The 14439-nt window shown below is 43.3% G+C and overlaps 1 protein-coding gene across 3 annotated transcripts in view; it reads right to left on the minus strand.

Moving 5' to 3' along the window:
- CARHSP1 (calcium regulated heat stable protein 1) overlaps positions 1-11741 on the minus strand; it is a 74023-nt gene extending 62282 nt beyond the window's left edge. For 2 of the 3 annotated variants that reach the window (XM_088466757.1, XM_088466760.1), the window contains exon 1: positions 11428-11665. The gene's annotated coding sequence lies outside the window, so the exon portion shown is untranslated. The other variant, XM_088466758.1, reaches the window with a different exon arrangement.
- Between the last annotated feature and the right edge of the window lie 2698 nt (positions 11742-14439).

The raw sequence follows: 14439 nt of genomic DNA on the forward strand, positions 1-14439 counted from the left end.
GGCATTGCTGGGGGTGTGGCAGAAGTGGGCAATGCTTGGGCGCGGAGTCGCAATCTTGTCTTCATGGCCCTGCTACACATTGCTGAGATTACCAGTTTTGTGTAGCGGCGGGTAGTACCACGATGACGCAGTTCAACGCAAATTGCATCATAACCCACCTGTACCACCCACTTTACTCAAGAAGTCGACGGCTACAGGACAGTTTGGCTCCAGGAGACTTGCCCACACTTCTGAGAGGATGGTAGCCTCACCCAATTTTTGGGAGCCTCCTGGCTGTTCAAGGAGAGTAGGAAAGTATGGTCTTAAGAAAATAAGGAACACTTATTAATTAATAATTTCACCAATAATGGAGGGAATATATTTGACATACTTAAAAATGTTAGTTTTTTCCAATTACATGAATCGCCTGTATCAGGTTTTACAGAAAAGTAGAAGCAGGGTTCTTCTATGTGCTTTCCTAATGTGCCAGCAAACACGGTGGTCAGTAGTCACCCACCTAGTAAAGCTAGATACAGATTTGTACAAGAATACTTTCGATTACACTTATGTTCGGAAGTCCCGCTTGAAGTCCCGATACATTAGCATACACCTTTATAATCTAACTCGCTATCCAGGAAACTCGTCTGTCTGAAATATCTGCTGAAAAGACACAAAGGCTGCGCAGCTGCTGGAGGACTATGGGCAGAAGCATCAGAACAGAAAGGTCAGCAGTGCATACACACTACACTATTTTTCCGATATTGTACCATCGTATCAGATGAAAACTAAACTGCACACAATCTGATCTTGTGATGCGGCCAGTTTCCTTCTGAGAAAATGAGATTGAAGGTGCATACACACTTCTAAGATATCGCTTGAACAAGTTGGGAATCAAAAGATTGTACAGGTTTGTACCCAGTTTAAAGACGCACATCCACTTGCTGACTAGTGAAGGACTGAACGATAACGATATTGTTATCGTTCAGTAGTTGATTAAACTGTGCAGTGCCCACATGGAACGATATATTAGTCAGTGTAGGCACCCTCCCTCATCCCTGAACATGGTCAATCTGACGTTATCGGCAGATTGACCGGCATGTTCAGGCGATGATTGATGTCGGAAACGATCAGCGGGAGAGCGCATCGCTGGTCGTTTCCGACATTATACTGCCAGATTCATGCACGATTAATGAGCAATTGAACGATAACATTATTGTTCAATCGCTCATTAATATCACCTAGTGGATGTGCCCCTTAAGACTCACATGTTCATCTCACAATATGCACAGCTCAAAAGATTAGCCAAAGAAACAAGTACGATTGACATCAAAGTGTATCCACCGCTATTCTAGTCAGATAAACCATGGATATAATTTGGTCTGCTATGGGCAAACATATAGGTGCATACATTCTCCATTGTTAGGTGTTTTTGGGGAGATTTTTTTAAACCTACTGAAGAGTAAAAGTGGAGGTGTTGCCCATAGCAACCAATCAGATACTATTATTTTATAGAATGTACAACACAGGTGATAGCTACAATATGATTGGTTACTATGGGCAACACCTCCACTTGTCCTCTTTAGAAGGGTTTGATACATGGTCCCCTTTATCTCTTAACAGGGAATATGCACAAGGAGAAGAGTGGGTTGTGGGCACCTACAGTGAGGAGTATCACAGTAACAAGCATCAGGCATGCATAGCGCTTTCTAGGTCACATCTCATTGAAACCTTTGGATCCATTATAGTGAAGTAATGAGCATGCTGTATTTAGGTGTAGGGAATCTATAGTAGTGTTCATTCTAGCACCATGCACCTGTAACAACCGTGCAGTTCCTCTTCCCTGCCTGAGGTGTCGCTCTCTGCTCTGGAGGATCTAGCACACACTGGTCTGTGCCTCAGCAGTTTGTTGCATCCGCTGAGTGCTAGAAGCACCAGAGCAAAAAGCGACATACCAGGACGGAAAGAGGAATTGCACGTATTGTGACAGGTGCAAGGTGCTAAAATTAACATTAATCTATATGTTCCCCTGCATTGCTTTTAATCAGACTGCACAGTTGACCAGTATAGCCAGACCCAAGGAAGTCCCTCCAAATTTGCATATATCATCCTTCATTTCGTTTTAACAAATAAACAGCAAAAGCTAAATATTATTATTAACTTAAAGAATCATCAACCAAGACTTAATCAGGGTGTAATAAAGAATGACTTATCCGTTCCTCCTTCACAAATTTTGGATATATGTAGTATATAGGTAGCTTTTCTTCTGTTATCGAAATTAAGAACCTGTACGGAGACAATGCACATGCAGAGCAGCAAGCAGGAGGTCTTGGGGGATTTTATTTATCGCCTTTAAATTTAAATATATACTCCTCATATTGACTAAAGATTAGCTAAACTTAAACCTTTGTCTAACATTTCATTCTTTAATCTCTATCCGCAAGTCAAAATTGATAGTTGATATATTGCCCTTCTAACCAAGACAGACTCAGTGATGGAGTACTTTTAAAGGAAGCTGATGAAAGGGGTAATGTTCATCTGTTCATTGACCGTAATGCGATCCTTGACCAGTTGTCAAACATAAAATACTATTTAGTTTTATTGTTAAGAGATGAGAGTCAGTGTGGCTAGACCCAACCAGTCCCCATTGTGCAAATCAAGAGGCATATCAGTGTTGTGGAGTCAGTCGGTAGAAATGACTCTAGCTTCAAAATAACAACTTATATAAATATCAGCGATCACATTAAAACCACTTGCCTGTCACCAACGCATGATATGCGACTGCAGCAATGAGTGCATCATCTGACCAGGTTGCATCTCATGCGTTGGGGCACAGCAGGATGGCACTCTTGTGTATTGGAAGAAATCAGTTTCCACCTCCTGCTCAGGTCCTGACATTTAAAATCATCCTGAATTTGCGCCATAGAATGACGTGTGAACGGCACTCTGGGGCCTTATGCTCCTAAACAAAAAATACAAGCAGGGGAACATTGTTGCCCATCAAGCACAAAAATGTATATCTGCGTGTGCAAAGATCAACTACAGCAGCAGGAGGGACTCATGACCAGTCCCCGCTGCCCTACACTCTGCAACAAGGTGAGGGGCGGGGCTATGTCATGGGGGTTATGCTGGGGGTGAGGGTGGGGAGTTTGCCACTGGATTTTACGACCACTAGAGGGTGGAGTGGTGGTTGATAATGCTGTGGATTAGTGTGCTAATGGGGAGGGGGGGGGGGAGCTCTTTCTAATGGAGGGTGGGAAATGACATTACAATTGGGGCTATGGGCAAGAGGGTGGGTGCAAAACATCCCCTAATTATGTATATTTTTTAAATTGTATTATTTTTAAAAATACTTTTCACTTTTTTTTTTAAATAAAATACATTTCTGAGCGGTTTTGGTGAAAAAAATTAGTCAGTTAAGTGTTTAACACATGTACTGGCATGCTGGTAGTGGTACAGGGGAAAGGCTGAGTACTAACGGCCCCAATTTAGAATAAATTACACTTTTTGGACAACCCATGTACCACTGCAAGCAAGGTTTATAAATGCAATATTTTTTTGCTTGCATTGAAAATATGTGCATGCAGCATATAAAATCATGCATTATCAGTCAGCTCTATTGTTACATTGCATTTTAGTGCTATGCTGCATACACAAGTAAAGATTTTCTTTTACACTATCCAACTAGTTGATTGGTTGGAATGAAAATCTGGTAATGTATGGGAGTAACTGATGATCAGCAATTTCCTCCTAAATGCCAGAAAACAGATGAAAATGGTCGTTCAGACAAGTTTGTTAAATGTTATATCTAAAAAATTTGTTCAAACAGTTTTTGACCATTTTCCGGCGTTTGGGAGCAAATTGCTGATTGTCGTTTGCTTTCATACCTTACCAGATTTTCATTCCAACCAATCAACTAGTTGGATGGTTGGACAGAAAATCTTTACGTGTGTACCCAGCTTAAGGCTTGATCAGAGGTTTCCAAACATGGGGCCTGATTCAGAGCCGGACGCTATTTGCGCTCGCCCGTTCAGAAAAAGGGGCCGGATATTTAAATAGAGCGCTCGCTCTTTGCGGTCTGTTGACGCCTCTATGTCTGAACGAGCGAACGAAACATGCGCTCGCTATTTTTTAAAAAAAGTCCCCTGGCCGCTCGCATCATACGTCATCTCCGCTATTTATTAGATTAATCGAGTACATCGAAAGGCATCTGAACTGCTCGCAGTGCTTGTGGTAGCATTTTCCTACCGCAATCATGCGAGCAGTTCAAGCTAAAAGACAACCAAGTGACGTGGTCGATGACGCTGCTTTGTTAATTATGCACACCCTTAAAACGCCCGTTTTGACCGTTTGGCACGCCTGCGTTCGGACCTCCACTCCCCGTTACCACCCACAAACGCCTCATTCTGTCACTCAAATTAGCAGGCATTCGCAATTTTGCGAGCACTCGATTTCCAACCGCAATGGCTGGTTCGCGCATGCGTATTACAACCCATGCGCAGTTGTGCGAACATCGCTCGGAGCGAGCAAGCGGCCGCTTACGAGCGGCTCTGAATCAAGCCCATGGTCCTCAAGGCACCCCAACAGTTCAGGTTTTAAAGATGGTTGAGCATAGGTGGTTAAATCAAATTGACTGAGGAGGTAATGGGGGGATGGTTAGAGAAACGCAGGTGTTTTGGGCCGGTAAAACACTAATTTCTGTTAAATTACCCACTGTGTTCTTGCTCGCAGCAGGAGAGCACTCTGCGTATCTAGAGACTTGCTATATCTGCAGCACCTTAGACTTACTCATAAGGCTGATTGATGGCTGTCTGATCTGCATTCAATTTATCCGGTTTTGTGTGAGCTGCAGATGAGAGATGCTATCAGTGGGCGTCTCTTTGCATTGGACAGCGAGTGAGTCATAAGCATATTTCTGCAATTGCGATCTGAGAGACTGCAGATGCGATGGCATTTGTGTCCACAGCTGAATCAGTCCCACAGTTCCAGCTCTAGTGCTTAATTCAAGCCACATCTGACACACACACACACACATATATATATATATAGTACAGTAGGTAAAGATTTTCACATTCTCATTTGCTCTTTTCAGAATAATGTGGCCTTAATTTACATGTACATAAGATACCAGTGCATATTAGGCTGAAGTGTATTTATTACATGCACTTTGAATGCTAATAAAAACACAAGTGCATATGAAGCCTGGGGGTGTTCTATAAAATAAATCTTGTTTGTAGGTATGCATGTAAATGCAAGAGAAAAAAAATCTCTGAATGGCAAAAGACAAGCGAGTGTGTCACCGATTCACAACAAGTCATTCCAATGACCTGTACAGTCCTGAACAACCTTGCAGTCAATTTATAGACGTCAGCACTGCTCTTGTAAACAGCTGTCTTCAATGGGCCAGAGCAGCCAACCAAGAAAAACTACAAACACTGCAAATGCGTTTTCAAGGGGGGCAGGAAAGTGTGCTAAGCAGTGACTCCAGCAAGCATACAGACAAATGAATTTCTTCAGACATGCCATTATCTCTACAGGCACCATAAGAATGCTGAAACATTACTAAGCAAATACATCTGTTACATTAGCATTATAGGAGGCTATTAAATTGTTAGCACCTGCAACTGCCGGGCACCCGCCAGAGCAATTCAATTGTTGCTCTGTGAGGGGGCGCGTACAGCTGCGGGAGCATGAGCAGAAATGTGCGATAAGTTGGCATTTTGGGCACTCAAAGTGGGACTTTAGACGGGTTTAGCCGATTTGCACGGCAAAACTGTCTGTTTGGACGGGATATGCATGAGTGCCCAAACACAATTGAATATCGCACCCTGATCTCCTGTCACTTTAGACGGAAGATAGAGTGTGGATAAAACAATTGGCCCAGATAGGGGATGATTCAATTGTTTTTGGGCAGCGATAATTAATGGGCATCCCATGGAGCAATTCAATTGTTTTGGGGGCGCATTAACGCGACCAAAAGCACTGGGTTTAGCACACAAAGTGGCTAAACCAGTCTAAATTAATGGGCAAGATACGAAACGTGCCATTTGGGTGCCCAAAAAGCTGATTTTTGGCACATTTCTGCTAGCGATCTCAGGAGGGTGTGAGCAGAAATGTGGCAGCCCATGGTAACCGTGCCCGATTGGAGCACTAACTGAATTACTCCATGCAGAAAACAATTATATTCCCCCCATATACAGTAGTACAATAGGCACTGCTTGCTAAATGTACTCCCATACAGCTTACTTGGCTAGACAGTAAGCAGTAGGGTACTTTAAACTTATATGAAACAGTAATTGTGCAGAAAAAATAGTTTGGGTGTTTTGCAGACTATTTTATGCATTTATTTATTGAGCATTTATGTAAAAATAAATTGTTCCTTATTATTTTTGCAATTTTACTTGTAACACCTACAGTAGGACTTCCTGTTTACCAGACTGGTACCAGGTGGCTATAAAGAACAAATTATTTGCTCACAAAACAAAGTGTATTGACATTATATTCTTTTCTGAAACACTGTGTAAATTTGTCCTGGTAACAGCGAATGTTAAAAATACTGTACTTTCAAAATACATTTAGTTATAATCATGTAGTTTAGATTCCTAAATTATACTAATACCACTGACATAAGACTGATTAATCTTACTCTCAGTGGGCGGGATACATGAAAGGCAAAACGGCGGTCAATCCTCCGAAAATGCAGTTTTCGGACGTTTGGCCGCATTTCACATATGCCCCAAGCATTCTGGAGCTTGGTTTCGGCAGGCAACGTCAGGCGTTGCCTAATAGAAGCCTATCGGATTATTTTCTATGTTTTCCCCTAAGAGGGATCCAATAGTATCCCTCCCAGGGTTGCCCGTGGCTAATGAATGTGCCAGAAGAACACCACCACAGGGACTTCTGCATAAACTAAACCCAGAAGTCCCCAAACCACAAAGGACATCTCTTATTGGAAGAGCTGTCCTTTGCCTAAATGTTCGTGCATATAGTGTTATTAAACACCGATATACATGCGATCAGTGGGCAGAATGCTTTGCATCCAAAACTTAATGCTTTTTGCATCCCACCTAGTGTCTGAAAAACGGCAACGGTGTCTCTGTGCTGGCTCCTGGGAGGAAATTAGAATAAAATAAATAAATATACCTAGATACAATGCTAGAGCCATTATTGACCACAGCATGTAAAGAGACATCTCCGGCAATATCTGTGGCAAGGAAAAGAAGTATGGGAAGGGCGTGAAGGGGTGCAGGAGGTTTGAGGAGCCTGGGTGTGGTAAGATGCACTGAGAGAGAGCAAGACAGACAGCCCTCTTTAGAGGGACATAAACTAAAGAGCTGTTAATGGCACAGAGGGGATTACTGAAGAACCCTCTTGAGGGTGAGCAGCTATGGAATGAGAGGGAGGCTAACAAACAAGAGAGAGAGGAACCAATAGGGGCATCGTTCACAGACATATCGTGTCCGCTGTACAGCACAGCCAATGGCCAATATATCTGCAAATATCATCGGCGCACCTGGGTGTGTGAATGGGTAATCTGTCAACCGCCCAAACACTTGCTACAGGGACCCGGCGGTGATTGCCATATCAACTGGGCACGCATATTCAAATGTCCGCCCAGTTATGATATCAGCGCTGACAGCACAGACACATCAGCAGAACGAATGGTAAGTGTGTATGGACTTACCAATCTTTAGATAGGTCATAGGATCGGCCAAGTGTGTACCCAGCTTTCTAGACACCCTGAGTGAGGTACTAAGCGGAATATCAACAGCCCAGAGACTATCTTTGCACAACGAATATATACTGAAGATTGCTGCATTAGCATTTGGACTGGAGAACATATTTATAAAGAAACGATTTTATGGGAAATCCCCCAAAATGGACGGTTTCAGGGGATACCCGCAACATTTAAGCATCCCCATGATTGCAATCGCAACCACATAGATAGATCTGCTATACTGTAAGATTTACAAAGCTTGGCCAGGTAGATGGCGTTAGACATTGTAGTTTATGGGTTGCATATGGCTACTGGAAGAGGGATCCGTAAGATGCCTCTACAGCAATGACTGCTCACACACGCCACACAGTAGCACGGCTGACCCCTGAGAAAGTAAAGTGATTACTCCAACAATCACTTTACTTTTATGCATTGCAGGGACGGGTCCTATAAGAGCCCCCAGCAGTACATCATTTCTTATTGCCGTGTGAGGAAATTAGAATTCTAGGGTCTAAAACCCGTCAATTAAAAAATAGGCCTTTAAATGTGTTAGGATGTAGCACTAAAAAATTTATTAAAACTAGTTAAGTGGCCCTCAGATTAAATAAATTGACCACCCTTAAACTATAAAATATTAGTTTAGCACAGAATAATGTTACTCACATTTTACAAGTTATGAATAGACATTTTTTCTTTGATAAAGTGGTGTATATGTGAAACTGGGCGCAGGCTGTAAAGGTAAAAAGGTTTTCCCTAGTGGAAACCAAATTGTTTGAACAATAATCTAAAGTGGATTATTACTTATACATAGGTGCTAGTCCGATACAACCAATAGTAGAATGAAACACAGGTATTCCGTGGTGATTGGACATAAAACATATGCATTTAATAAATAATGTTTAAAAACAACATGAAATGTTGATAAAATCTTATTCACAAAATAGAGACGGTACATATAGTCCAAAAATTTTTTTTTCCCCAATTCAGTAATCAATGAAAAGGGGAGGGGGGCAGTTCCTTCCATACAGGATTCGGGTTTACCAATATACAATATGCTGAGCATGTATATAATCAAGTGCATGTAATGTGCAGACACGCACAGAAAAACATATCTGTCAAAATTAATTATGACAATATTCAGGAGATCCTACCCGAAGAGTTGGGTGGAGCCAGCGGGTGTTATGTTGCAGGGTACCCCCCGAGTTGCCCTGCGGTGGCTCCAGTCGCTTAACCCAAACGGGGAGGGACTCCTGTAGAAAGGCTTCAGAATCCAGGAGATGACACACGTTTCGAGACGCAAGGTCTCTTCCTCAAGCCTTGAGGAAGAGACCTTGCCTCTCGAAACGCGTTGGCCACCTGCACCTGTGTCATCTCCTGGACTCTGAAGCCTTTCTACATGAGTCTCTCCCCTTTTGGGTTAAGCGACTGGAGCCACTGCAGGGCATCCCGGGTACCGTGCAACATAACACCCGCTGGCTCCACACCACTCTTCAGGTAGGATCTCCTGAATATTATCATAATTAATTTTGACAGACCAGAATATGTTTTTCTGTGCGTGTCTACACATTACATGCACTTGATTATATACATGCTCAGCGTATTGTATATTGGTAAACCCGAATCCCGTATGGAAGGAACTGCCCCCCTCCCCTTTTCATTGATTACTGAATTGAAAAAAAAAAAGTTTTTTAGGCTAAATGCACGATATATGTACCATCTTGTTTTTGTGAATGATAAGATTTTATCAACGTTTCATGTCATTTTTAAACATTATTTATTAAATGTATAGGTTTTATGTCCAATCACCACGGAATACCTAAGTTTCATTCCACTATTGGTTGTATCGGAGTAGCACCTATGTATAGGAAATAATCCACTGTAGATTATTTTTTCTTTGATAACTACAAGGTGAGAACAAAAGTTTACCAAACACCCATGCCACTCTATACAGCTATCAATGAGATCAAACAGTAAAACTAAAATACCTTACATGGTGGAGGCAACACGTTTGCTGGTTGGGCCAATGTTTACAAGAATGCAATTTTCTATTTTCATTTATAATGCAACATCATATTCTGCAGTGCAGAATATGTTAATAATCACAGTAGTCCGTATCGCAACAGATTTTAATTTTTAACAAAAAAATTCCCTTTATGTACCAAATGTAAAGGTGCATACACACGTAATGATTTTGTTACCATCGATTTTCTGTCAGATTTTTTAAAGTGTAATGAACGATTTTTGTAACGACAAACGATTTTTGTAACTCCCTTCATGAAAATCGTTCAGTTGGTCAGTCAGAATGAACTACAAGTGGGAACGCGCATGAACGATAATCGTTTATCGTTAGAACTCAGGAACTGAATGATTTTTTCAACGACTGAACGATAACAACGTTATAGTTAAATTGTTCAAAAAAATCGTTACGTGTCTACGCACCATAACTCGTAGGGACAGCTGTAGAGATAACCACTATCCCTGCGGGTTACATTCCGGGTATATTGGAGGAGTCTTTCAAATTGTCGAAAAAAAAAAACTCTTGATAATCTGACACAGCACATGCCACATGCGCACACTGTCAGTTTACAGAGCCAGATGGAGGCTGCAGTAGAGGAATTTTAAGATCCCTCTCCTGCAATAATGCCTCAATAGGCATAAAGCGTTTACATCATCTGAGGATAGTTTTTCGGAGTTTGGTAGATAGGGGTCAGACCGCAGTCCCCTGTGATAAAAAGAGGGACTGCAGTCTGCACAGTTAAGTAGCCTATTGTAAGAGATATGAGTGAAATCTCCTGCGTTTGGCTTAGTACATAGGTGGGAAAACAGAATTATGCAGAAACTGCAGTTTCTACATCATTTTATAGAAAAAAATAGCTTGATAAATAGGCCCTAATCAAGGGGTAGAGAATGTATGTATAGATTTATGTTAAGAACAAAAAAAAATAGTTTAAGTGATCAAATACAGCCAAGAGGGGGCAATTCAGTTCTGTGTGATGGTAGTAGTAGCGATGTATCTTTCCTCACCCCACAGTGATGCACAGGAAAATAGGGGAAGACTGCTCCCCATAATAAGCAGTAACTGCACAGCTTGGATATCCCATCAGCATGTAACAAAGAATTGCAGACTCTCCAAAGCTATTGGGACATTTGTTATTGACTTATTGTTGGATCTAAACTACTAGAAGCTGCTTCTATTCTTATACGGTGTAAGATATCAGGTAGGAGCTGCAGTGGGGTATCTTTAAGTAAAGCAGATCTCTAGCAATATGCACTACTCAATAGAACATGCTAAGTCAGCAAATAAATATATTCGATGATATTTCACACACTCTCAAACATACACTTATTAGGCCTGTGATGAATGGCCACTGTATGCACTCTGACCAGCAGAGAGAGAGACCACATGCCTCCCACAGCAGCATTGCATGGAGGGGAGTGTAGTAGCTGCGAAACAAACTTTACACATTTCCAAATCACTTTCAGTAGCTTTCACATTGTGCAAATGCCATTTAAATAAACAATACTGCAATGAATTAAAGACAAGACGCAGGACACGGAATGTACTGTCTAGCAGCTATCCATCACTGTAACGCACGCATTGGCTAACAGCGGCGGATACTAAACATCCTGATCCTGTGTAAGAAAAACAAACAAACGTACCCAGGGGCTCACCCCAAACCTTACATTACCACATGGACAGCTGCGGGAATAGCGAGCACAGCATGGCCACTTACCTGATGGCAAGCGGGAATCGCTGTGGAAGATGATCAGGGTCCTTCTCCCTGGGAGTCCCAATGAACTTTGCTCAGGGAAAAACTGTACAAGAGGAATAAACAGAAACCGCCGGTAATGTGCTGAAGCTGCCGATCCCTGATCCCCACCCGCTGAGGAGAGAGAGAGAGAAGCTGTGGTATTATTCAGGAGTGACCACCAACAGAAAACACAATCAGCGGCATTGATAGACTCAGAAACCCGCACCTCTCAGTCTCACTCTCTGGACTCTTCCTAGCCTCCTCCCTTCTGACATCACTATCCCACCCCTCCTCTGTGCACACTCCCTCCCCCCCCCCCCCCGCCTGCAGCTCATAATGAGGAGACCAACCCCTTCTCTGATGTACTATACTTCCCACATCCTCTGTGCATGTACTACAGTCTACAGACCCTCCAACATGACCACTAAGTACAAAATGCTCTGCTCCAGGGGTTCATATTTAATTCATGATTGCAGTTACCTGTGGGACCAGGTGCAACATTATTAAAATTTTCACCTACTTTTGTATAAATTGTCAGACTCATTCATCATTCATGTAATGCAGCAGATATCACAGATATCTCCTGGTTACAGTGGCGTCTCTCCCCTGGGTGGCACCTGGTGTGGGCAGGAGAGTAGTGCACACAGCATTGCCGCTCGCCGGTAAAAGGGGTGCATTGCCTCAGGTGGGGCGTTGCCTCGTGGGTAGGGGGCATGGCTACGTAGCCCGAAACCCTATTTTAGTCACTCCGAGGTTGCCAGAGATGTGGACTGTCCCCGGGGACCAGTCTATTTGCAGTGCCGACTCCCTCACTGTCAGGAGACGAGTGCTGCACGTAATGCTACAGTGCAACACCCGGCTCCTGTCACTGAAGAGGAGTCGGCACTTTGGTATCACCCCTCGGCGGGTGACACCCGGGTGTGGCCTGCACTCCCCTTGTGACGCCACTGCCTGGTTACAATTCTACCCCGATAATTTCCACAGTCCCCATAGTTTAGTAGAAATTAAGTGATTCATCAAGTTCCGAAAATGCTTTTTTCGGAACTTGACAGTGAAACTGTACGCCATTCTGAGTTGGCGTACAGCCCTCAGATGTGTTCACAAGCTGCTGTTTACATGGCAGCTTGTGCAGCAGAGAGATCTTTTCAGATCCCTCCTTGCTGTGTCCTCGTCTGCTGGGGCTTTCAGCTCCTCCTTCCTCCTGGCTTTACTCACAACTGCTACATGTGGTCCCTCCTCCCAGCTCTACTCAACACCGTTCCCTGTTCCCATCACTGCAGCTGTCGCATGCTCCAGTCAATCCCTTAACGCCGTGGCTGCACAGACTCCACCCCACACAGCAAACTCTATCTTCAAGCAGGTGCTGCGCATGCACAGCTTCAAAACAGCTGGCGGGAGATAGCGCTGCATGGGGAAATATCTAACATTTCCACAGCTGTCTCCACAAAAAGAGCAGCTTTTTGGAAGTGATACTTTTCTATATGATGAATGGGTATAATTTTTACAATGTTCAAATCTAATTTATCTCTTGATATAGGTGGAGTCTCCCATATCCAAAACTCTTGGGACCAGGGGTATTTTGGATATTGGAATATTCCGTATCTACCATAATGAGATATCTTGGGAAAGGGACCCAAATCTATACACAGAATGTATTTATGTTTTATATGCACATCTTATACACACAGCCTGCAGGTCATTTTATACAATATTTTTGATAATTTTGTGCCTTAAATAAAGTTTTTGTATATTGAACCATCAAAAAGCAAAGGTTTCACTATCTAAGTCATGCTAAAAACATTCCGTATTTCGGAATATTTGGATATGGGAGACTCAACCTGTACATTTTTTTCATCATGAATAAACCCTTGAATGTATAAGTGCTGGCTGCCCATGTCATTGCTCCAGACACATGATCACATACTGGATGCATTGCAGTGCCCACCATATAATGCAGAGAGCATCAAAGTGCCCACCATATAATGCAGAGAGCATCACTGGGACTGTCAGACAATGCAGAGAGCATCACAGTGACTGTAGGACAATGCAGAGAGCATCACAGTGACTGTCAGATAATGCAGAGAGCATCGCAGTGACTGTCATATAATGCAGAGAGCATCACAGTGACTGTCAGATAATGCAGAGAGCATCACAGTGAGTGACATATAATGCAAAAAGCGTCGCAGTGACCTCCATATAACGCAGAATGTCACAGTGTCCGCCATATAATGCAGAGAGCATCGCAGTGATCACCATATAATACAGAGACCATCAGTGACCAACCTATACACCCCTCACATACACCCAAATATTAATTCTCCCTCACACACACACACTTCATTAATACACCACCCCTTCCACAGATATTAAAACACAGATATTAAAACACACACCACCACCATCCCCCCCAGAAAACAACACTGTCCCCATTGCATAAATATACCATTCCCCTAGATAACATAAAACTATTTTGCATACTTCCACTGGCACTTACCTCCCCACAAGTACGATATGTGTGGTCCCTGCAGAGCTCCAGGGCAGAGGAAAGGAGAGAGACAGGGCTAGACTGGACAGAAAGGGGCACGGACTCAGAATTAACCTAGGTACACACCTTTTTGATCACAGCATGATCAGGTACAAACTCTCCGGAATCGGTATGAACTACAGCCGGCCGCATGGTTCAATTCCCGTCAGCGGCAGCCCGACATGAGCAGAGTTCGGAGCAGCGGAAGCCCGACAGCGCTAGAAATCCAGATCGTGGATAGGTGAGTATCTACTAACCTAACCCCCCTAACCCTAACCCTCCTTAGGGGTGCCTAACCCTAACTTCCCCCCCAAGTGCCTAACCCTAATCCCCCCTCTAAGTGCCTAACCCTAACCACCCCCTTCCCCGCTGCCTAAACCTAAGTCTCCCAGGGGGGGCCTAACCCTAAGTCCCCCCTGGGTGTGCCTAACCCTAACCCTCCCTCCCCCTAGCCTAACCCTCCCGGGGGG

The sequence above is a fragment of the Taudactylus pleione genome, unplaced genomic scaffold (assembly GCF_031769625.1).
Source record: "Taudactylus pleione unplaced genomic scaffold, aTauple2 ptg000066l, whole genome shotgun sequence".
NCBI lineage: Eukaryota > Metazoa > Chordata > Amphibia > Anura > Myobatrachidae > Taudactylus > Taudactylus pleione.